This window comes from Diabrotica undecimpunctata, chromosome 4 (assembly GCF_040954645.1).
Source record: "Diabrotica undecimpunctata isolate CICGRU chromosome 4, icDiaUnde3, whole genome shotgun sequence".
Classification (NCBI taxonomy): domain Eukaryota; kingdom Metazoa; phylum Arthropoda; class Insecta; order Coleoptera; family Chrysomelidae; genus Diabrotica; species Diabrotica undecimpunctata.
Window position 1 is genome coordinate 108,099,231 of NC_092806.1, and position 25,916 is coordinate 108,125,146.

At 28.2% G+C, this 25,916-nt stretch overlaps 2 protein-coding genes across 2 annotated transcripts in view; both read right to left on the minus strand.

Moving 5' to 3' along the window:
• The window catches only part of LOC140439837 (uncharacterized), an 895,210-nt gene extending 888,205 nt beyond the window's left edge, over positions 1-7,005 (minus strand). The window contains exon 1 of the mRNA XM_072529991.1: positions 6,890-7,005. The gene's annotated coding sequence lies outside the window, so the exon portion shown is untranslated. The remainder of the gene's footprint in view (positions 1-6,889) is intronic.
• The window catches only part of LOC140438882 (uncharacterized), a 195,001-nt gene that overhangs the window by 157,832 nt on the left and 11,253 nt on the right, over positions 1-25,916 (minus strand). The gene's annotated exons all lie outside the window — the stretch shown is intronic.

Genomic DNA, 25,916 nt, shown 5'->3' on the forward strand with positions numbered 1-25,916 from the left:
GCCAAGAAACGTTTTTTATAACCAAAGAAATTGAATAACTTCGATAAAAACTCGAAGTTTTATGGTTGAAAAAAGGTTTTTTATATGATTAACGTTTATAGACTTACTTCGTCAATTGTGGCCTATCCGGCAAGAACAAGATGTCATAAACATAAAATTGTACATTACACTACACTACAAATAGACAAACAAACACTTTAAAATAATTTAAATGTGTAACGATAAGACTACCAAAGAGAATTGAAATACTATTGTAAAAATAATACCTCAATCAACCATGGAAGCTTATCATCTATACCTTGCCTAGCTCAGTATCTCAAGGGTGAGTTCGTCTTGTCTTAAACTAGGGATTGAACCTGAGTTCTCAGCTGATAGCAAATAAGACAAATTTTAACCAATCATATTTATTTAAATCAATAAAAAAAACAATAATTAACCCTGCCAAAGCTTAACAGTTATAAGTGTTACTTATTGCTTCGATGGGCGGCTTGTGTGTTCTAGCTGTTGGATCCTCCAATTAGAAGTTGTGGCTTCTGGAGAGCTGCAGTCACACGTGGCTGTATGTCCGGACCAATTATTGAACTCCAAATATGCCAATAAAACCAATAAACCAAATAAATTGTCCAGTAAACCAATAAGTTTTATATCTCCAATAAAGTTTTGATGTGTCCAACAAACCCAATAAAATATCCAGTTAAAGTTTTGATATCTCCAAAATATATGATTAACTGTATTACAGTATAAAATCATTAATTTTTCTTAAAATGGGTGACCTGCCAGTTTATGTAAAAATAATAACTGAAATATTGAAAACCGTTTACAAAACTGAATATTGTTAACATAATACCAGCATTTATTTCTTAATACTTAAAAAGTATAATATATAATACAAGTAGTAATGCTACAATAAATCTACAAAATAGCTCATTATCGTACCAAGTAGTTTCATTAATTAAAAAAAATCTGCTCAAAATATAAAGATACAACGTCAAATAAATACGATCAGGTGGCAAGCTTTAATAAATGAGTGCTTAGATTCTTATATCTTCTATTCGTTTAGGTTTCTCCAAGATTATTTGAGTTTTGTATCCTTAAAAATCTAGGTAAAGTAGTTCAATAAAGAAATAAAAGCAATGGCGTCCTAAGTGACAAAAAAAGGACAAGACTAAATAAATTTTTGTATTTTTTTTTAATAGACAAGGCGAAAAGCTCAGGTTCGTTCGGAATAATATTTCCATGAGATTTTTTTTGCATAATCGCTTTCTGGAGATACTCCAAAATAAAGTTCAAGAAGTCGCCGAGGCGAAAAGTTGTTTAAATTTTTTTAAATATTTTTTTAAACAAATTGTAACAATCAATTTTTTCGATGCGGACAGTTTTTCTTTAATTTTTTGTACCATTCTCAACTAAATGCGTCACTAATTTTTCTGTAAACATTTTTCGATAAGCAGTTTAGGAGTATTAATTTTAAAATACTGTTTTTTAATTGATAATGTGGTGCGTATTAAAGGACGGAAGCTCGGACTGCGGCGTATATAAGAAAGAGAAACAAGATATATGGCATAAATTTTTGGTGGTCGAAATTCTCATTGTACAAATTAGCGCCATACCTGCCATACGCGCTTAATTAAGTTTATTTTTTTGGTTTTTTTTTTAGATAAATATAAACAAAAAAGGTCTGTTGTAAGTTTTTTCTAAAGTTTTTTCTAATCATTTTCGAGTTATAAATAATTTAAAAAAATGGAAAATTACGCTTTTCTATTCTCAGGAAAACAAGTATAATATTTAAAATAATTAAATGCATAAATTCAAGTTCGAGCCATCGTCTATTGGCTTCTGAAAAAAATTATGGACTTATTTTATTTTAAAACATTGTTTTTAATTATTTTTAAAGAGCCGCGCAATGTAAATTCTGACAAGCAAAAATTTGTGCCATAGATCCATAGATCTTGTATTTCTCTCTCATACACGCAGCAGCCCCAGCACCTGTCCTGTCATAAGCGCTTCATTTACGAATTAAAAACAATGTTTTAAAATTGAATACGCCTAAAATACTTATAGATAGAGAAATTATATAACAAGGTTTGAACTTAAATTTAAGTCCATGATGAATTAAACAATAATATTTTTTAGTTATGTTTTTGAGCCTTGAATATCGTAATTTAGTGTTTTTTTTTTAGTTTTAAATTGATAACTCGAAAAAAAAATGATCAAGTTTACAGGAGACATTTTTTGATCAGGTTGGTTCAAAAAATTTAAAAAAAAATTGTTCGGTCCGAAAAAATTCATCACTACATTTGTTAAAAAAAAATTGTTTAAACAAATTTTAACAATTTTTTGCATAGGCGACCCCTTGAACCTTATTTTGGGGTATCTCATGAAAGTGAATATGCAAAGAAATAGCATAAGAATATATTTTTGAACAAACCCGAGCTTTTCGCCGGGTAATTTGGTTATGATATCGAATATAAAGAACAGGTACAAACTAGTGTTTACTACACTAAGTTGTTTGTAGCATTAAAGCTATCTGGAAGAAATATCAATAAAAAAGAAATAAATCTCCGTGTATAAGCATCAAATGAACATATACGTCTAGTACAAAGGAACTTTGGTCAAAATGTGCAGACGGTAGTTAAGATTTTTATTTATGAGTTATATTACCGATAACTGCAATGAATATAAATATAAAAGTCCGGATGTACACTAACAATGACTTTTTCAAACGTAATTGTTTGTATAGACGACTTACTAAGAAAGAATAATGTTTAGTCTGCTTATCACTTTACCCGAATTAAAAAGTTTGTAAGTCCTAGATATACCACGTTTTTATATTATTACTTATCATTGCAAACAGTTATATATTAAGTTGCGTGTGCTTGTTGTAATGAAAACTATTTAATTAAAGGCATTTTTATCAATTAGAAGATTTATGGGGCGACTATGTGGAGCGCAAGCGAAATTATTATATATCTCTCTAACGATGCCAAAGGTACAGTGAAAAATTACTGTATAAAGGACTGTTCTCTAAACTTACTTAATTTGAGGCCACTAGAGAAATTCTTTTTTAAGAAAAGTGTTAAAATCAACCATATATGCCATTACAGGAGCAACATCTACATTAAGAAAAATAAGTAAGATTGTGACAAGTTCCTAAAAATTGAAAGCCACTTGATTTAACCTATAAGTACAACAATTATAACAATGTATATAAAATGTACGCAACACTTCGCGTTTTCCTTAAAGCTAATAATTATTGTAAGTATAGATAAACATCAGACACTCATTGAAAACATCAGAATAATTTATTTGCGAAACGAGTATATTCGAAATATAATGGACTATATAAAAATAAAACGAAACATTGTATTTTTGGGTAAAAACATATTATTTTACACTGCGCTGAACACAACGGATGAATTAACGACGCACTATTGATATCTGCCAAACAAATTAAAGATGCGTCATAGGACGACCACGACGATATGGACAGTGGTCTTTTTGAGTCTGGGTTTGAAAAAACTCTATCCACAAAAATGCCCAAAATCAGCGTAATTGTCATGACATTCCAGATTAATTTAAAAAATACCAAATTCTACTTAAAATAAATCCCAAATACAAAAATTTCTATATGAAAAAGATATACAAAAAGCAATTACTAGAGATTACTCAAATTAAGCACTTATTTTGCACTAAGCAAAAATATATTTTGTTAATGGCTGTACTCTCAATAATGGACATGATTAGACTACCTCCTTATTTTTGTATATAAAATCCAATTGAATTAAAATGGGCGCAATCAAAAGGATATGAGAAAAAAAAATGTTGCTGCAAAGTTTTCATCGGATGTTCTCCAATTAATTGTAGAAAAAATAAAAAACATAACAGCGAAATGTGACTGGCCACGTAATGGTGGTAGAAAACGAATACATTAAATAGTTGCTAACATTAAATAATTTAATTATAACTGTAAACAATAATAGTGATGACAGTGATATAATGTGCGACAGTGATTCTGAATGGAGTAATTAGAAACAGATCTTTATTTCCTGCAGTATCTATACTTGGTTTATATGACTTTCCAGACTTTTAAATTTTGATATAACAGGGAAAACGTACATATAACTGTTTTTCTATTTTAAATCTTAATTTTTTTATTTTAATTGAAGCAACATTGTAAGAACATATTTTACGTAATTTAAAATTTTAAAGCATAATAAGGTCCTGTTGATATCCGAAAATACTTGTTCCTTACAGAATGTCGCCAAAACTGAATTTTGATATTTTCGGTTTAAAATATCTAGCCAAATTCCGAGTGTTCTATACCTCTAAGTTAGATGTAGAGATAATTGCTTTAAGAAATAAATCCTTTTTTTAACAATTATAAATGAAATATAAATAGTCAAATATTTCTATATTAATTCATTAATAAATAATAGTTAATAAGTTCAAAATTGGCGTCAGCAGCGTTCTGTCTTTATAACGTGGAATAAAATCTTTTATATAGATATTAAACAATTAATATTTTAAAATTGTTTATGTATTAATTCAATGAATGTGATATTCCACATATTAAAATATATTTGAATGCTGTAAACCTTAAAAGTACAACGAAGGATACGTATTTAAATATAATTGCAGTGGTAAATAAGTTGATAAGAATTGTTGGTACATTATTTACGTTTAGAAATGAACGATTTGTGTTTAAAATGGAAACGTTACCTAATTTAATAAAAAAAAATTATATTGGACAAGCATGAAAATAATCATTTAAATACAAAAACCTTTTTGAACTAAAAATTTACAAAATTTAACAATAACTTTCAAACAACAATTGTATTGAATTTTTATATATTTAAGTATAAATGCTTGAAGATTATCATAAGTTTGGTATAAACTATCAGCAAGAAGTTTCTTAAATTAGTTTTTTTTTTTGTGAAAGTCATATAAAGAATAATTATCGATATAATATATTGAAGACACTTTTATAAAATGTTTATTGTCAAATCATGAATTTATTGCTTGTGTGAGTCCATTTTAAATAGGTAAAAGAAAGAAAAGTTTATATACATAATATTATAATACAATATAAATAAAAGTTTATTGTCAGCTTTATACAGTCAAAGCAAATATACAGAGATGCAATTTTCAGGTATGAAAAATGAGTTATTTAAAGGTGATAATCAAATTTGTAAAGCTTGTATTATGAATGAATGAATTGAAATGAAAATTGAATTTTACTCTCTAGGGGCATCCCATTTAAACAAAACATCGACTCTACGCAGTTATTTAGTTTAGATAAATTTATATACAAAAGTAAGTGTTAGAATGCGATTTCTAGAATATGTAATTCGAAAGTTACAGGACATTTTTTTTTTAATTATCATCATTTATAAAAAAAATTGAAACCAAACAGATTTTGCTTTTCGCAAGTTAGGTTTTGTCATAAAGTTACATAATGATATAATTCAAGTATAATTCTATAAATAAATATGTTATAGTTACAAACAAAATAATGTTTTTTAACCGTTCTTGTTACACGATACTTTATTTTTAACAGGAACACAATTTGAATTTTGTTGTACGTTTATCTTGGAAAAAATTTCATTTTATTTCATATTTTATAGACAAAATATCAGTAGTTATTGAGGTAAATTTCAAAACGTCGGGAACGACGTGCTTTCTTCCTGTTTTCACCTCTACAAAGAGGGATAGACACAAAAAAACAATTCGACAAGATTCACGTTCTAGTCACAAACGATATCCAATAAAAAAATTTAAAGTTTAAATTATTTTTTAATTTTAAGCTTCTTTATATGACATACAAAAACTGTAAAAGAAAAATTTTGTGTTTTGGGAAAATCGCTTAAAAAATATTTTATGCTAGATGTGACTAGTTAGGGCAATATATTTTTGGTATAAATATTGTTATGAAGTGACATCACTAGAAATTAAAAATCCAGAATATGACCAGTCAAAAACATATAAAATTAATTTTAAATGTTCCTAAGAAAATAATTTATTTTCAAATTTAAAATTAATTTAAAAATTTCACAAGAAAGAAATTCAAGAAATAAAAGTAATAGGGAACAGAAAAATTTAATTAAAAATATGCATCTTCATAAGTAGACGAAGAAAACTTTGGCTTTAAAAAAATTAGAAATTAGTTGATAAATCATGAGATAGCAGACAAATGACTATATTAAGGACTACAGTAAATAATGTTTAAAAACCTAAATACGCACATTTATAATTTTAAATCATTTAGGAGTAATAGGGCAGAAAATTTCTACTGACAAGATTATTTAAAAATTTCAAAAGGAATAATACCAAAAATGATGTCGATAAATACTAATAATGAGAACCAAAAAAAAAAATTAATAAAGAAAATAAAAATTATAAAATTTGATTATCGAAAAGAATTAATATTTTAAAAATATTAGAAGCATATAAATTGAAAAAGGGAATAAACTGTAGTTCATTATTATGTAAAAACTTTTATTCTTTCTCCATTTTTTTAACAATTTTTAAAAATCATTATCATTCCTGTAACATTCACAAACTTGTATCACCAGAATAAAATAAACATTTTACAAACAAAATAAAAAATCGGAGAGAAATTTCTCGCGTGCAGGTTTCCCTTTCGACCGCCCATTGATGTCTCCGAGCATCTTCCGATATCACTAGATTTATTCATAATTTACCATAATCACTTTCTATTCGCATCACATCGAAGTAATCCCGAAGCTTCCTTGTCGTCAAATGACAATAGCACTATGCGACACGACGACAGAAGGGCGAGGAAGCCGGGGAGGGCGCGAATAGGTCATCAACATTATCAGTCACGAAACTCTGAGAAGGACATTAAGAAAAGGAGAAAAGTACTACTCACCGGTAAAGGAGCACGAGGGGAAGAAAGCACAGAGGAGAAGTGGCCGTACTGAGATCTGCTGGTCGACTGAATGTAGACGCACGCCTTCTTGTAAAACTCACGCGCGAACGGTACCATTACCAAAGAATCAGTTTCTCTAGGTCAGGAGGTATTCCGGAGTATCATTTGATTGTTGGTGGTGCGACGTGAATGTTTGACGATAGTTTTGGCAATTACGATAGGCAAGGTTATGTACGCCCGCTATAGGAATTTCGAACAGTGCTTTTGGTGCAGTGATTTATGCTGTGGTTCATTTACAAAAAAATATTTCTTAATGAATTCCTATTATATAAATACTGCCTATTATATTACGCAGAAAAAATAAAAAAAAATAATGAATTAAGAAAATTAATAAGATTCATGCCACATTTGGCAATAATATTATATTGACTTAATCAAGACTATAAGAAAAAGAATTTATAAAAAGAGACCATTTTGTTTATCTGGAATTATTTTGTTTTTTTGGTGGTAGAATGAATCCTGTTGAAGCAGAAATATTATCAATGATTTATTTCTTTGCTTTTAATTATTTTCTGCTGTGTATTTTCCCTAAGCAGTAATTTTTGTTTTTTTATTTACAAAAAAACCTCTTTAACCTAATATGGTTATTAGAGGAACGGTAACAATTAATTACACTTAGCTTAGTAAATTAAAATCAGAAGTAGGTTATCTATAGTGTTTTTTCGAATTTAAAATGTCTTTAAGATTATTTGGTGAATGGTATTTAATTCTGTGCCGATTGAACTTTTCACACCTTTCCACTAGCATGTGTTTTACCATAAGGAGTGAACCGCACTCATCACAAATTGGGTGTTTTTCTTTCTTAAACAAAAATGTTAATGAGAAAACTGGGTATTTCCAAGTCGTAAACGGGAAATAATTATTTGCTTTCGTCTGGATACCTCGAATGGTTGCCAGAGAAACTTGATGCTTTTATCGTTAGTATACAATTTATTTAGTTCTTCCTTTATTAGTAAAGCTAATGGTTGCTGTGTGTATATTTTCCTGATTATTTGTAGGGATAACATAGAATCTGTCACGATGAATATCTTATTTGCTTCTATTCAATCTAATTTGTTTATCTTATTTGCATTTGCTTATAGTATGGCTTGGTAAATTGCATAGAGTTCTCCTGTTAATGTAGTTGCAGTATCTTTAGACAGCACAGAGAATCTCTGTGCTGTGAATTATTGGCACCCCGACTCCATTTTCAGTTTTAGACGCGTCTGTATTTTGTGTAATCAGAATGGGTGTTAATTAGATCTCTAAAGAGTTGTAATATAAGATTAGGTATGGTGCTATTTTTTTTAAATTGCAATAGACTGCGATTGACTGTTGGAATTTTTATAATCCAAGGTGAAGATGAAATTATATTTTTGTATTGATATAAGGATGGAAATTGCTTACAGCTAAGTAGGTCCACTGCATGATAAATTCTTCGGGAATATGGGAGACTAAAGTTTAAAAAGTCGTTAGCCATGAATATGTCTAAAATGTTAGTTATTGGAATTCTTTGCTTTAGAGTTATGCTAGAAGTGTAATTAGAGCTTAAAGCTGCCTAAGAAGCTCAAGCGTGGATTTACCTATTTCAGCTTGTATGCTATTTATCGGAGTTGTTCTGTACGCTTCACGTATAATCCTTAGGGAGGTGTGATGTAACGTATCCAAAGGTTTTAACGTTGTTGTGCTGGCAGATGCATATGCACCATAAACGTAATCAGTTTTGACGAATTAAGGATACTCTTAACATGAGTAGTATTTTACCATAGGCACTTCAAGTTTTGTGAGCTAGGTACTTTAATAAGTTAAGGCCATTCCGACATGAAAGAACTAACTGCTGCATATGACTTTTGCAATTTAACTGTTGATTAAATATCACTCCTAGAACTTTTATTTCGTTCCTATAGAAAAGATTTTGGTTTTCGAGCATTAGGTTCGGTTTATCCTCGATATGTTTGTTTTAAAGCAAAACCTGAAACGGGTACGTAGGAACCAATTAACTAGTTTATTTAAGTGTTCTTGTAATATTGACGCCATACGATTAACGTTTTTGCCTTTGATGTAAATAATTAGGTCATCAGCATACAGTCTTGCCCGAACAGCTTTCGCAATATTTTTTATTATATCGTTTATTGATAATAAAAATAGAGTACGTAGGACTAATAATCTATTCTTGTGAAATTCCGTTTTGTTGTTCTCTAAGATAGGATATAGCAACATTTGCTCGGGCATATAGCAACATTTGAGTTAGAAAATTGTTTATGCAGTCCAAAATTTTTTCTTAATATCCCATTTTTGTTAAGAATATTCAATATATGGTGTTTCCGTACTATATTTAATATACGGTGTTTCCATACTGTATCAAATGCTTTGGTTATGTCAAAGTAAATTGCCATAAATTTTTGATTATATTTTAAATTTTGGTGAATTTAGGTCGATAATGTTGTCTTTTGTATGTAGATCTGCCTGGTCTAAAACCAGCTTGTTCGATGATAAATCAATGATGATGATAATTGATTAATATATTCTAGGTTCCCCATTAATCTTTTGTTGACTATTTTTTCCGTAAGTTTACATGTAGAACTTGTTAATGATTGAGGACGATATGATTCTGGTTGTAATTTATCTTCATTTGATTTAATAATTGGAATAACAATGGCATTTTTCCACATTTTTGGAAATGGCTTTTGTGACCAAATAATCCTAAAAGTTTGGAGTAGAATTTATTTTGCTTTTATGGGAAATTTTTTAATAAATTGTATTGGTATATCGTCTGGAACTGGTGAAGCATCTTTCATGCTATTAAGTCCTTCTTGAAACTCCTCATAACTAAGAGGTGTATTGGTAGGGTTAAATATCTACATTTTATGTCGTAACCAATTAGTAGTCCTTCCAAAATACTAAAACTTTAGTACTCGTCATTTTTATCTCTACACAGCTGTCATTTTTGCTTTATTATTATAACTTGTTTATTTTTTAACGTAAATAAGCTAAGAATGATAAAATGTTATTTATATATAGGCTTGTAGAAAAATGAAACACTAAGAACTTATTTTAAGGTATTATATCTATTCACAATTGTTTTAAAAAGATTTTCAGCATTTTATTCTCATTCAGTTATATAATTCCGAAGTGTTTTGGACCTATATCATTATCCAGACTAAAAACAGATAACACTTATTTATTATTACAGTCGGTTCGCTATTCCCATTCCGAACTGTCTAGTGAATTTAGTAATTTTTTTTGCGAAGTTAGTTACGTTTTGACAGACTAGAAGTGGCTGAAAATTACTATACAACCAAGCACACGTACTCATAGCCAATATTAGGAGTAAACAAACTAAATAGTAAATAAAATAGAACTTTACGAATTACCAATAATCAATATTTAGTTATCTGCACCATATAATAAATAGTTATGTTAAATTATAACAACTGAAATATATTTTTTAAATATATACTACTCAAAATTTTATGGGTTTAGTATACACTTCCACTATTTATACTAATTCTTCTTTTTTTAATGAGAGAAGTCTGTAATAAAAGTTTATTTAAGCTGTTAATACTGTGACCTAGGGACTTTTGTGTTAAAGGTTTCCAGCTATGAATCTGTCAAAATATGCCCCAGCTAAGCGAATGGACCATACTATTTTTTTTAGTATTAAGGACTAATATACAAGAATTTTAATGTAAGAACCTAGTAAATAGATCCAAATATATTATGTAAAATGTCAATCAGATATATATATATATATATATATATATATATATATATATATATATATTGTTATGATGTATTGTTTGTTTGAATGATGAGCAATGAGTATTTTTAATAATATAATATATAGGGTTTTTATCGCGGTTCTCAAAGAATTAGTTTGTAAGTACTTTTTTAAATTATCTTTATTATAACTATTATGAAACACACATATATATATATATATATATATATATATATATATATATATATATATATATATATATATATATATATATATCTAACCTAGCCAATGTAAATTTAAAATAAACCATCTTTAAATTGATATTCTTATAAAACTACTAATTAAATTCTATAGACAATGTAAAATTTAAACAAACTATCTTCAAAATTGAAACTGTTATGACACTAACTAAATTATATTAACAAAATTTTGTACCTTTCTTTCACTGAATGCCTAAATGAACTGTTTTCCACTATATAGATTCTAATCACCACTGAATGTCTTCGTACTTCGGTTATCCTTGTTTTTGTGAAATTACTTTTTCCAATTATCAGCTTCTACCAATTTAAGATATATTTTTCTTCACCAGCATTTATAAACCACCAAGCAAACCAGCAAACAGCATTTATATTTATTCTTCTTTTCAATATACTAATATCCAATTATTATAAGTTGATTTATACTAATCTCCAATCATAATATAATTTTAATTCCTTCCAATATTCTTCTAATATACTTTATAATCTTCAATAATTATTTGTGTATAATTTAAATGTGCATAATTTTTAATCTTCATTTAACTTCCTATATCAAACAATTGGACTATTTGTAACTGATTCACTGACTCCAACTAACTTTCATATTTCTTACTAAACTTTTCTGACTGACTTCTTGAAAATTCTGAACAATTTACTTCACTAACTAAATGTGTCTACTAACTTTCATAATAAACTGGCTATCTTGAATTCAAATCACTGGTATTTATATCTTTTTGGATGTTCTAGAATCATCTGGTAAGAAATCATGTTCTATTTAGTTCTATTACTTCTATATGGATGTTCTCGAAAAAAATATATGTTGGATCCACAGACATCACCAATATTTCCAGAATGTTTGACAGTCAACAAAGGTCAAATTCTGCATTCTGGAGAATTCGTTAATGTTCTATTGATAATTTTGTTGACATTTAGGCTTTTCAGATCAGAATAAATATTTAAATTAGTAACTAACACTCTAATTTAATAAAATACACATTTCAAACAATATATTATTATAACCCCACTTTATATTTCTAAAAATTCTTAATTTCTGTCAGTCACTTACTGTATAGTTGGTTGCCTATGCACATGGCTCACTTAAATATATTTACAACATTAAAATACAACTTTTTACAATTATTATATGCTAATTTCTTAAAATTTGCCCTCACATAAATAATTTTTATTAAATTCTCTAGTATATAACTTCTTAAAATAACCAAATACTTTTTTATATCTAATATTATGTAGTATATAACTTATAAATTATTTTCTATAAACAATATCATTTCAACACCCCAAAATTAAATTTAAAATAAATAATTTACTTATTATTTTTTTAAATATTAATTTTCTTATCCACATACCTTAGTAATTATAATAAATGAAATAATTTAATTTCCTATTTAATTGTTCTATCAAATACATCCTGTTCGCTGTCTATGTCAAAGCAGAGAACAACGGAGCACTTTTCGGCTATTCTATGGTCAAACTGTCATGTCAAATGGAGCAATGGATGCTAATCAGAGAATAAAATATAACCTTAATTAAAAATATAATCGATATTGTGTTCTGTTTATTTATAGACAAAATCTAGGAATTATTTCCATTCAAAATAATTTTCATCAATATAAATTGGTAAGTTTTTCCACTTTATTATATTAGAAAGACATTTTTATAGCAATTATAGTATCAATTTTGTGTCTAACCCCAAATTATGATTTTTAGGGTACAAATTAATTTCCATATATACAAAATTCAACAAGTATGATGTCAAATTGATTCAAAATAATGAAATCTACCATCTATCTAACAAATCAAGTCTATTGAATAAAATGGATATATCAGTAAGCTGTTAGTGTTAAGTTTATAACCTAGATATATCACTACTTTTTAAAAAAATGTACATTTTTCTGATTTATTTTAAGTCCAACTTTATCTAATCTGTTTATTATAATTTTTAGGTGTTTCTCATGATCTTGAGCCGTTTTAGAAACAATTAATATATCACCAATGTAGTGAATTACAAAATGTTCATATTGATCCAAAATATCATGAAGACATCTACATAGAACACTGCAAGATGATTGAAGTCCAAATGGTAGTACTTTGAATTGATATACTACTCCATCTATCTGAAATCCTGTATACTGTCTACTTTTTCTTTCTAGAGGTATTAACCAAAAACTATACTGTAAATCGATTTTAGTGAAAAATGACATTCCTGTAATTCTTCCTAGTATTCCATCTTCTAACATATTATTAATCGTTCTGTTTACTTCTTCTCTGTATTTATATGGTATTGTGTATGATTTTGTTTTAAAATCTTTTTCTTCTTTAACGTTTATACTATGGATATAATTTTGTGCAATTCTATTTTCTTTATTGACAAGTCCCTTGTGTTGCTGCAATATGGAAATGACTATTGATTTATATTCTTCAGGGCAATTTAAAACTTTTATCACATCTTCTTCTTTACAAATAAAATTATTCTTCATTATGTACTCATTATTCCTTGCTTCCAATTTTACGCACTCCGCCTCGTAGGCATCCATCTGCTTAAAATTTCCATTCCTTAAATATTCACTACAATAATTATTCTTTACATTCTTTTGGGACATATCCCTATCATCAAAATACATTTCTTCTTCATAAACATCATTATTTTCTTTTAATAATATCCTATCAACTCTTATTCCTTCTTCCACCTCATCTTTCTGCATAAATTTAATTATTTGCCCTTCCAAAGTTACCATTTTTTCTTCAAAATCTATCTTTACTTTCTTCTTTTCCAATTCATCATTTCCCAATAATATATCAACACATAAATCCTTGACAATAAATCCTTGCATATTAATTTCTTTATTAAGAATATTAATTTTAAAATTGGCTAGTTTATCAATTTCACCCAACTTCTTATTATTTGCACCAATAATTTTAATTTTTGGAATCTTTATTATATCTGATAGTTTTAATGTATTAAAAATAAAATTCTCCGAGACTAAAGTACTTTCTGAACCAGTATCTATCATAATCTTAATCATTTATTTTTGGCCAAAGCATTTATATAAATTAAATTAATAGATTCAATAATTTTATCTTCATCTAAAGAAATAAATTCCGAAGGTTTTTCATAATAGCAATGGCCTAACTTGTAATTCAGAAAGTTTACTGAACAAAATTTTGATTATTAGAATTCTCAGATTGTATCTGACCACTTGGATCTGATGTCCTATGTCTTTCCCTACTATGACTTCTACTCATATTTTCCTGCCTTGTACTACTTCGTTCCCTGTCTTCGCAGCTTCTATTCCTTCGAACACAATTTACCTGTCTGTTATAGTTAGGTCGCTCTGTATTTCTTCTATTGTTAAAATCTTGTTTATTATTATTAGTACTGTTATTAAAATGTTGTCTATTATAACTAGTATTGTTATTAAAATTCTGTCTATTTTGATTACTGTTATAATTATTAAAATTTTGTAAATTATTACCATACCTAGTATTATTGTTATATGATTGTCTATATTGTTGATTATCATTTTTATTATATTGAAAGTTATTATTGTTTTTTTTGTTGTTATTATTACTTGTCATATTGCCTCTTTGTATTCTTTGAATAAAATTAATAAAACTATCTATTGTTTGAATATTTTGTACAGTTACTGTTTGCACAATATCAGCATCAAAATGTCTAGATACATTTAAGACTGTTTCATCCTCTCTAAGTGGTGGTTCTAAATATTTTGCAACTGTTATCAGTTTTAATGCATAATCTACCATATTTGATTTTAAATTGTGATTATACTTTCCAAAATATAGAATTTCTCTAAACTTTGCTTGCTCTAATTCACCCAATAATAATTTAAAAATTTATTTTCAAATGTTTGAAAGTTATCTAAATCATTTTCAATACTAGCAAACCAAGTTGCTGCATTGTTATTTAATGTCATTCTAATATAATCTTTAATATCATTAATATTATTCACAAATCTTAATTTATGTTTTAAACTATTTATGTATACTCTAGGATACAAAATTTTTATATTACCAGAGAATTTAATCCCAGTCTTATTTGTTAAATTTAAGTAAGGTCTCCCTATGTCTCTCATTTGTAAAATATCATCTATTCTCTGTTCCACATTTCTTATTTGATTACTATTTATTTGGATATTTTGTTGTATATCGTCTAATTTTTCTTCTGTGTTTCTCCTGTCTTCGTTAATTTTTACTTCTAAGTTACATTTCTGCAACTCTATTTTCTGTTCTATATCTATTTTATTATCTTGAATAATCCTCTTTACTTCTGTCCTCTCATTGTCTATCCTTTTCTTGTAGTCATTCCGTATACTTTTTATTTCATTTGCAACTTTTTTCTCTGCAGCTTCAAGTTTTTTATCCATTTGTTTTTCCATTTGTTTTACAATTTTATTATTATTATCTTCTATTTTCTTTTCTAATTTTCTATAATTCTCTTCCAATTTCTGTTCCATTTTTTTTATGTCTTCTTTGACTTCTTGTGAATTCTGTTCCATTTTGTGTTCTATTTTTTTCGTATTCTCTTCCATTGTCTTGTTCATCTGCATCATTAATGACATCAAAGCTGCCATATTGACATTTTCCTCTCTTTCTGATTCATTTCTGCAGTATCTTGTGGAACTTGAACTAAACTCTCCTCTTGTATAGGTTGTGTTTCTACTTCAACATCTTCTTCATTCTTTTTGCTTCTTGTACCTTTCTTTCCTTGAGACATTTTGAGACTTTACTTGTTCAAGTATAATTAAAAATAAAATCTATAATTTTTCCTTTCTACTGAATAATTAATTTAATTATATGAGAGCACTTATCTTCCAAACTAATTCTTTTAAATAGAGAGCCCCACGTTGGGCGCCAATTTGTTATGATGTATTGTTTGTTTGAATGATGAGCAATGAGTATTTTTAATTAATATAGGGTTTTTTATCGCGGTTCTCAAAGAATTAGTTTGTAAGTACTTTTTTAAATTATCTTTATTATAACTATTATGAAACACACATATATATATATATATATATATATATCTAACCTAGCCAATGTAAATTTAAAATAAACTATCTTTAAATTGATATTCTTATAAAACTAATTAAATTCTATAGACAATGTAAAATTTAAACAAACTATCTTCAAAATTGAAACTGTTATGACACTAACTAAATTATATTAACAAAATTTTGTACCTTTCTTTCACTGAATGCCTAAATGAACTGTTTTCCACTATATAGATTCTAATCACCACTGAATGTCTTCGTACTTCGGTTATCCTTGTTTTTGTGAAATTACTTTTTCCAATTATCAGCTTCTACCAATTTAAGATATATTTTTCTTCACCAGCATTTATAAACCACCAAGCAAACCAGCAAACAGCATTTATATTTATTCTTCTTTTCAATATACCAATATCCAATTATTATAAGTTGATTTATACTAATCTCCAATCATAATATAATTTTAATTCCTTCCATATTCTTCTAATATACTTTATAATCTTCATAATTATTTGTGTATAATTTAAATGTGCATAATTTTTAATCTTCATTTAACTCCCTATATCAAACAATTGGACAATTTGTAACTGATTCACTGACTCCAACTAACTTTCATATTTCTTACTAAACTTTTCTGACTGACTTCTTGAAAATTCTGAACAATTTACTTCACTAACTAAATGTGTCTACTAACTTTCATAATAAACTGGCTATCTTGAATCCAAATCACTGGTATTTATATCTTTTTGGATGTTCTAGAATCATCTGGTAAGAAATCATGTTCTATTTAGTTCTATTACTTCTATATGGATGTTCTCGAAAAAAATATATGTTGGATCCACAGACATCACCATTATTTCCAGAATGTTCGACCGTCAACAAAGGTCAAATTCTGCATTCTGGAGAATTCGTTAATGTTCTATTGATAATTTTGTTGACATTTAGGCTTTTCAGATTAGAATAAATATTTAAATTAGTAACTAACACTCTAATTTAATAAAATACACATTTCAAACAATATATTATTATAACCCCACTTTATATTCCTAAAAATTCTTAATTTCTGTCAGTCACTTACTGTATAGTTGGTTGCCTATGCACATGGCTCACTTAAATATATTTACAACATTAAAATACAACATACCAAATACTTTTTTATATCTAATATTATGTAGTATATAACTTATAAATTATTTTCTATAAACAATATCATTTCAATATATATATATATATATATATATATATATATATATATATATATATATATATATATATATATATATATATATATATACAGGGTGAGTCATGAGGAACTTTACATACTTCTACCATATGTAGAGTCCCTCAGGGAGCATATCATGTGGCCACTAAAAAATGTCAACTCCTCTTCTTTATTAATTAACAGGGTGATTTGTGTAATTGACCATTTATTTCATTTTACTGTAGTGTTTATACGGCTCATTTGATTTTTTTAATTTTTGCATGATACAGTACACTACTATCAAGCATTCGACTGGTATTAGCTAAACTAAAAAATTCCAGGACTGGCTTTGGAAAAATTAATTTAGGGATTCGTATTAAATATTACACCCTGTATAAATTTTTTTAAAATGCAATAAGTGATTTTCAAACTACATAAATAGCCAATGAAAACGACATATGCGACAATGTTGTCGCACTTTTATTAAATTTTTAGTGAACGATCAAATCTTACCAAAAATAGAACAACCATAATGAAGTATCAAATTATAAGGTATTAATTTAAACAAATGTTATAAATTTCAAACATTTTAATTAAAATGTAGAGACAATCTAGACAAACCTCTTGTATGTTTTAGTTTTTGTTGATTGTAAATGATTAAAATTTTATGTCAAATAATAATACATTGCATCAACTGTACTAAATAAAAATAAATCTAAAAAAGTTTAAAATGAAGGTTGGCGTTGACCGTTTGACGTTTCTTGATATTTTATACCCATTGTCATTATTGTCATTATCAATTGTTATTTATGTGTACAAGAATACATATTTCTTCTGTCATATCTACGTTAAGTACATTGTGTTAGTTTTGGTAGAGCTTTTGTTACTTTCGTTCAAAAAGCCACATCAGTTTTCGACCACAGAATATGCAGACATATTATTTGTTTATGGATTCTGTAATGGGAATGATAGGGCTGCTAGTAGAGAATATCGCAGGAGATTTCCTAATCGTCGAACTCCCAGTCATCCAACATTTGGGTCAGTTTTTAATTATTTGCGAGAAAATGGCACTTTTGCTAGTGGAACAACAGAGCGACATGTAGATGAAGCGCAGGAAGATGACATTATGGACGCCGTTACTATGAACCCTACAATAAGCACTAGACAAGTAAGTCGAGAACTCAATGTTACTCAATCAAAAGTAAGTAGAGTCTTAAAAAAAAATAATCTATACCCATATCACATTCAAATGGTTCAGCGACTACATGCTGGAGATGAGATCGATAGGTTGGAATTTTGTAGATGGATTAACAATAATCGACCAACGCTATACAGGACACTATTTACAGATGAAGCCCAATTTACCAGAGACAGGATAAATAATTCACGAAATTCACATGTGTGGGCAGAAGAAAATCCCCATGCTATTCGAGAACGTCGTTCTCAGTTAAGGTTTTCGGTTAACGTGTGGATTGGTGTCATAAATAACCAATTAGTAGGTCCTCACTTTTTTGATGGTCCTTTAACAGGGCAGGTCTATTTGAACTTTCTACAAAATATTTTGCCGAATTTGCTTGCCAACGCGAACGTTGCTATCCGAGGGATGTATTTTCAGCATGATGGGGCACCCCCACACTTTTTACTGGCAGTGAGACAACATCTCAATAATGTTTATGGCAACAGGTGGATAGGACGTGCAGGTCCTATTTCGTGGCCTTCAAGATCCCCTGATTTCAATCCCGTTGATTACCATATTTGGGGACGATTGAAGGAACTAGTTTACGCAGTGAATATTAATAACCGACAACAATTAATTGATAGAATTATACATTATTGTAATACTATTAGAAACGATCCCCAGAGTATCCGTAATTCAATACGTCAATTAACAATTCGGCAACAAAAATGTGTACAGGCTGCAGGGTTCCATTTCGAAAATCTATTTTGAATTATTTTTATTTTGTTACCATTATTGTATCTTTTCCAGTTCTAATTTATGGGTTTATCATAACTATGTACATATTTTTAGTTTTTTTTTTTAAATTGTTCTTCGTTATTGTTACTAGTTACTGTTTTTTGTTGTGCAGTGACTCAGTTTATCATTTCAATTAAAATGTTTGAAATTTATAACATTTGTTTAAATTAATTACCTTATAATTTGATACTTCATTATGGTTGTTCTATTTTTGGTAAGATTTGATCGTTCACTAAAAATTTAATAAAAGTGCGACAACATTGTCGCATATGTCGTTTTCATTGGCTATTTATGTAGTTTGAAAATCACTTATTGCATTTTAAAAAAAATATATACAGGGTGTAATATTTAATACGAATCCCTAAATTAATTTTTCCAAAGCCAGTCCTGGAATTTTTTAGTTTAGCTAATACCAGTCGAATGCTTGATAGTAGTGTACTGTATCATGCAAAAATTTAAAAAATCAAATGAGCCGTATAAACACTACAGTAAAATGAAATAAATGGTCAATTACACAAATCACCCTGTTAATTAATAAAGAAGAGGAGTTGACATTTTTTAGTGGCTACATGATACGCTCCCTGAGGGACTCTACATATGGTAAAAGTATGTAAAGTTCCTCATGACTCACCCTGTATATATATATATATTTATAAATATACAGGGTGTTTCAAAAAGGTATGTCATAAATTAAATCACGCACTCCGGGGACAAAAATAAATTCATTGAATCCAACTTACCTTAGTATAAAAGTGTACACAAAAAAAGTTACAGCCCTTTGAAGTTACAAAATAAAAATTGTTTTTTTGCATTATCTTCTAAACTAATTGACATTTGAGGAGCTTGCGTTCAAAAGGGGCTATAACAATTTGAAAAAAAATGTCCAGGAAATGAAAAAAACTTCTTATCGGTTGGCCTTAGTACTTGGGGATAACAAGATAAGGTTTATTTGTAGTGTTTTTGGGAAAGTGGTATAATGCAATTAAATTTTTATTTTTTGAGTTAACGTTTTTTGAAAAAAATTGATTATTAATCTTGATATGGATAGTTTGATTGCAAAATTTTAAAATTTTTCAAAAAGAACTAATTAAAACGCCAGAAAACACATTTTTATTATAAAATTGGAACACAAAAGTCAAAAGGAACCAAGAGAAACAAAAAATATTTATATGTGAAGAGCAGGTTCTTCATCCAAACAGTCACATTCCTCGCTCTCATCTACTTCTTTGTCAGTAGATTCCGTGTCTGCATTAGCGGAAACAAGTAAATCCTTATATCATTTTAGATCTGCTCGAAACATCCAATTTTCACCAAACACCTCTTTCAGAAGCTTCGTAAGACTGGGTTTCTTCTTATCTGGTAACGATTTTCTGGGCTCTATAATGTTAAGAACCAGGTTCCCCTCGTCTTTTCCTTTTTTTAGCATCATCTGACGCTATTTATTTCCAGATGCAAACCGATAATATAGGTGTGTATTTACTTCAATCTTTTGTTGGTTTTGAATGTCTTTTGTGATAAAAATTCTTTTTGTTTCAGCAATGCCCTTTACCTTATTGTACACTTTATATAGTTCCTTTATATTACTGATCGTCACTCAACGAACGCCTTCAACCCCTACCACTCTTAAGTTAACGGTCAACGCGAGGCGGTCGCAAAATCGCCAAGTGTATCGTTAGAGTATTGTCAGATGCACCACTATTTTGTCGTATTTCTGAATGTAACGAATTATTGGATATAGCCACTTTTGATCGCAAAAGTAGGATATAGACACTTTTGATGCAAAATGCCGACTTTATATGCGATTTTAAAATATAAATAGCTCGTTTTGAACGCTAATGAACGTGCCAGTTGATAAATCTTGCAAAACTTAGCCGAAAATCACAAAAAAAGCATAATTTGGAAAAAAATGGATATAGCCCCTTTTGAAGGCAAGCTCCTCATTTTGTTATAAGAATGGACACGTTACTTTCTTGTTCTGAAAGCATTTTTCCGTGTATTCTCAAAACAAATCAATTTCGTCAGAAAAATATGATTTTTCAGGGCATTCCGTTTTCCTTATTAAAACGATACCGAATGTGTATTGAAGAAAATGTGGGTCATTTTGAGCATTTATTGTAATATCATATTTATAGAGGTTATACACATTTTTTGTACTTGTTAATTCATTTAAGCCATTTATTTAGTTGCACGTAATTTTTTAAAGGTTAATGAAAAGGGCCGTAACTCAATAAAAACTGTTTTTTGAAAAAAGTGATGAGGCAAAAATTTTTAAAAAATAATGTGTTAAACTAATGATGCCACAGAATTCATTTGATTTGAACGTACTCAAAAGTTTGGGGGGATTTAGGGCTGCACACCCCCTTTAAAATTTTTCTGTGGGCTTAGATTTTGTTGTTTCTTTTTTATAAAAAATGCTTTCAGAACAAGAAAGTAACGTGTCCATTTTTATTACAAAATGTCAAGTAGTTTAGGAGATAATACAAAAAAACAATTTTTATTTTGGAACTTCAAAGGACTGTAACTTTTTTTGTTCTAAGGTAAGTTGGATTCAATCAATTTATTTTTGTCCCCGGAATGCGTGATTTAATTTATGACATACCTTTTTGAAAGACCCTGTATATATGTAGTAAGTTTTCAAAAGTAACACTTCACTCACCAGAAGGGGCCAGTTTGGTTGCCCACTAAAGCACACTTTCAAAATTTTTTGGTCTAATGTATTTCCACTACAAAGGCTTTTAATTTATGTATCTAGATATTATGAACATTATTGTTTGTGCTCTTTGCCTTCTTTTAGGGTTTATATTATACCTATTTTGTGATATGCAGTGAGCACATAAAGATTGAAATAAATTCGTTAAACGCTTGATTAGCCATTGGCTAAAAATACTAACAAAAAAACGGGTGTGGCAGTCCAGTGGGACTGCCGGTAGAAGTTATACTTCTATACACGCGTTCGCCGTTAAAAATTTATATAGGAGTCAATCTGCACAATCATTACATATGTAATGCTATAGGTAAGAGAGAGCAGAAAGAGAAAAAGAATTAGTTATATAGGTATATGGTGCATCGTTTGCTGTATATAAACATTTGACCTGTAATAGGAGTATAGTAAATGAAGGATTGTATCAATATTTTAATGAAAATATATATTTTTATTTTTATATATGTATAAAAGAAGTTGAATGCAAAAAAAAATTTTAAACATACTCTGCAGTAAAATTCATTGTTTATTTTGTTATTAATATAAAAATTACAATACAATAAATACACTGCAACATAATTCAATATAATAAGACAATATAAAAATTAAAATGTAACATTCATAAGTATTTAAAACTGCCAATATACATATAACTTACTTTACGAAGATAAAAATAAAAAACCAACAACTCGGATTATGTTGTAAATTCTCATTTTATTTTAAAATTTATGTTTTTTGCGTATATTATATATATTTAATAAGATTAACGTGAGGTTTTTAAATATTTCAAAAATTAAAAAGGAAATTCATAATTGGGATTCGAACTCACAACCACCAGCGTATGAACCAAACACGTAAAGGATTTGCCAATTAGACATGACCCTAACGGATTTCAAAATTGACAGTTCTCGGTAAAACAGTGATTATTTTGAAATACAAAAGCCTAAAATAATTATAAACGTTTAATTTTAAATAATACAAAACATATCACATAAATAATAATAATATTAATACATATTATATTATATATAATATTATATATATATATATATATATATATATATATATATATATATAATATATATACAGAGAGAGGAAGAGAGAGAAAACATATCTTCTGTCTCTCTCTTACTCATTATCTTACATATGTAATGGTTTCACAGATTCACTCTCATGCAAATTTCCAACGCCGACCGTGCGTATAGAAGTATAACTTCAAAAACATTTTTTCCATAGCTAATGTTAAAGTGTTGCTATAACAACTGTTTTGAGTAGATAAAGTATCACTTTAACCGCAAGGGTAGATAAAGTGACACTAACAGCAAGAGTAGATAAAATGTTTTAACTTTTTTTAATTCAATAAAATTTACAAATTCAAACACATTAAGGATTAAAAACATCTGAAATTTTACAATTAACATTATTAGAAATATCTATTTTTGGAGCATCACAACTTGTACTCGTTTGCTTAAACACTTGATTCGAGGTACTGGATTGATTTTATATTGGATACAGATTAATTCATATCCCTAGCAACGGAGCAACACAATTGCGATTTTTGTGCTAAAAATTACAATTTTTTTTGAAATTCTATTTTCACCTGAACTTGAAGTCTTGCTATAGAAAAAAATGTTGTATTGCACACGACGATAAAATCGCATTATCTTCTCGAGCATAATTAGCGTCTCGACTGACGTCTTGACGCTAAAAAACGCTCTCGAAGAAAAAGTACAATTTTATCGTCTTGTACAATAAATAACTATAATTTAATAGTTTTTAGGTTAATTTAGTCCAGTTTAGATTTTTATAAATGACGTTTCGATATGAGTAAAATATTTTTAATTTTTTGAACATACAGTTATTTGACATAAGCTACAGAAAAAATATGACATTTGTATATAAAAAGAAGCGCCCTTTTCGATGATAGTTTCAAAATTGGGTATTACCATTAAAAAAAAATGATAATGAAATGAAAAATGCGCAATGGTTAAATCAAGCGTTTAACGAATTTATTTGATCCTTTAGGTGCTTACTGTATAATCATGATTAGATGATCATCATCGACTGCAAAATCCACTACTTATCTTTTTTTAATTCTCTTGCATTCATTTTTATCATCGTCATAATCATAATTTGCTTTAAATGCATCTTCTTTTAGATATTATGCAATAACTTCGAACTTTTACATATAGTTGCTTTAATATAAATTAAACAATTTAAAATTTGTAACGAACTAGCCAAATATTATCAATAAATTAAAGTAGTCAAAGTATTAATTTTATTAATTAATTAATTATGCAAGATGGGAAGATTTTTTTAGAAAATTACAGTTTTTGCATAAAGATAAGAAAAGCAATATATAACATATTTTTTTTAGAATATTGTTTACCATTCCTATAATAAGATGCGCAAGTAAAACATCAGTATAATGCAGTAAATCCAAAGAATAAATCACGACCTAACCTTCAATGTGAATTTTTACACCGACATAATATATAGTTAGAGTGCCCGTCGGCAAAAAAGTTTATAATAAATACTTTCTTTAAAGTGTGGTTATCGCTTAATTAAACCGAGTCTGACCTGACACTATTTCCCTCTGCGACTTTTTTGATATTTCTCTAATTTTTCCAAAAATGTTCATCTATCCGACAGGAAATCGGAAAATAAGTTCCATCAGACAATATAAAAGTTGTTTTGCTGCTGTTAATAAAAGTATCCTCAAAAAATTAGCCGCTTATCTACGAATTTCGCCACAGTAGTTTTTCCGGCATATTCGAGTTGTCAACGCTAATGCGTTGATATTTATATATAAGGATCACTCGAAGAGTGGTGGGTATTTCGGTCAAAAGTTGGAGAAAAAAGACAAAGAAGTTGGCTACTTCATCTATTTATTGAAGACGTTTCGCTCTCTAATCAGAAAGCATCATCAGTTCATCTAAAAAGCACAATATGAAAAATCAAACATCCATAGACAAGTCAGTATAAATGTATTACCCATAGACATGTAACAGTCAATGGTGTAAAATGTAAAGAAGCTTAAGATAATGGACATCAACAATTAGTTGTATAAACAATAAATTAAAACTAGATACAGTTTTCAATTTGATTCAAACATAGCACAGCATGTGGTTTTTGTACATGTAATTTAAAAAAGTATGTAAAAAACTTATATAAAAAATAAGTATTTGCCGAGAACTAATAAGATCATAAGATCACACTTCCAACAGTTTAATATTAATTTAATTTTATTTTTACTTTAGGTAACATTATTGAACAGATTAAAGGTTTAATTAGTAATATTATAAAAGGTGTAATAAAGTTACCATAAAAGCTTCCAATGCTAACAGGAGATACCCGGCAAATGGGAGCACAATTCAGGTCCACATAGCTATATATATATATATATATATATATATATATATATATATATATATATATATATATATATATATATATATATATATATATATATATATATATATATATATGGGTGTTTTAAGTTTGGTGTGTAATTTCGATATTGTTTTTATATTTCTGGTTAGATGTAGGTACTCTCTACCCTAAGAGTGACATTAATTTGAATAAAGTACAAGTCTGTGCATCGAGTGAACATTTTATTACGATGGGGCCACACGCCTAACTATGATCAAGCAGAAATATTAAGAAGGGAAAGAAATTACAACAAAAGACTGTTTCTAGAAATATGTTTAATTAAAACTACACAAAACACCTTTAACGAAAGAGAATACATTGAAAATCTTAGTGCTATATAAAGTAATCTTCTTTTAAAGAAAAGAACAGCAACTATATAAAAGTTATTTTAAAGTTACACAGATAAAAGGAATTGTATATATATATATATATATATATATATATATATATATATATATATATATATATACCGATATTTAGGCGCCACGCCCTTCCGGTAGGGATCTATGGATCTATGGAGTATCATTGAGCCGCAAGCCCTTATCTCTTGCCGTACTGCTCCACCATAGGCCGATCAGACACCAGCATATTCTAGTCTAAGCTGCAGATTCGTTTTAGAATTTTAAACTGCTGCGTTAGCCTTTTTTATCTTTCTGGACACCGACCCGGGGCTTGAA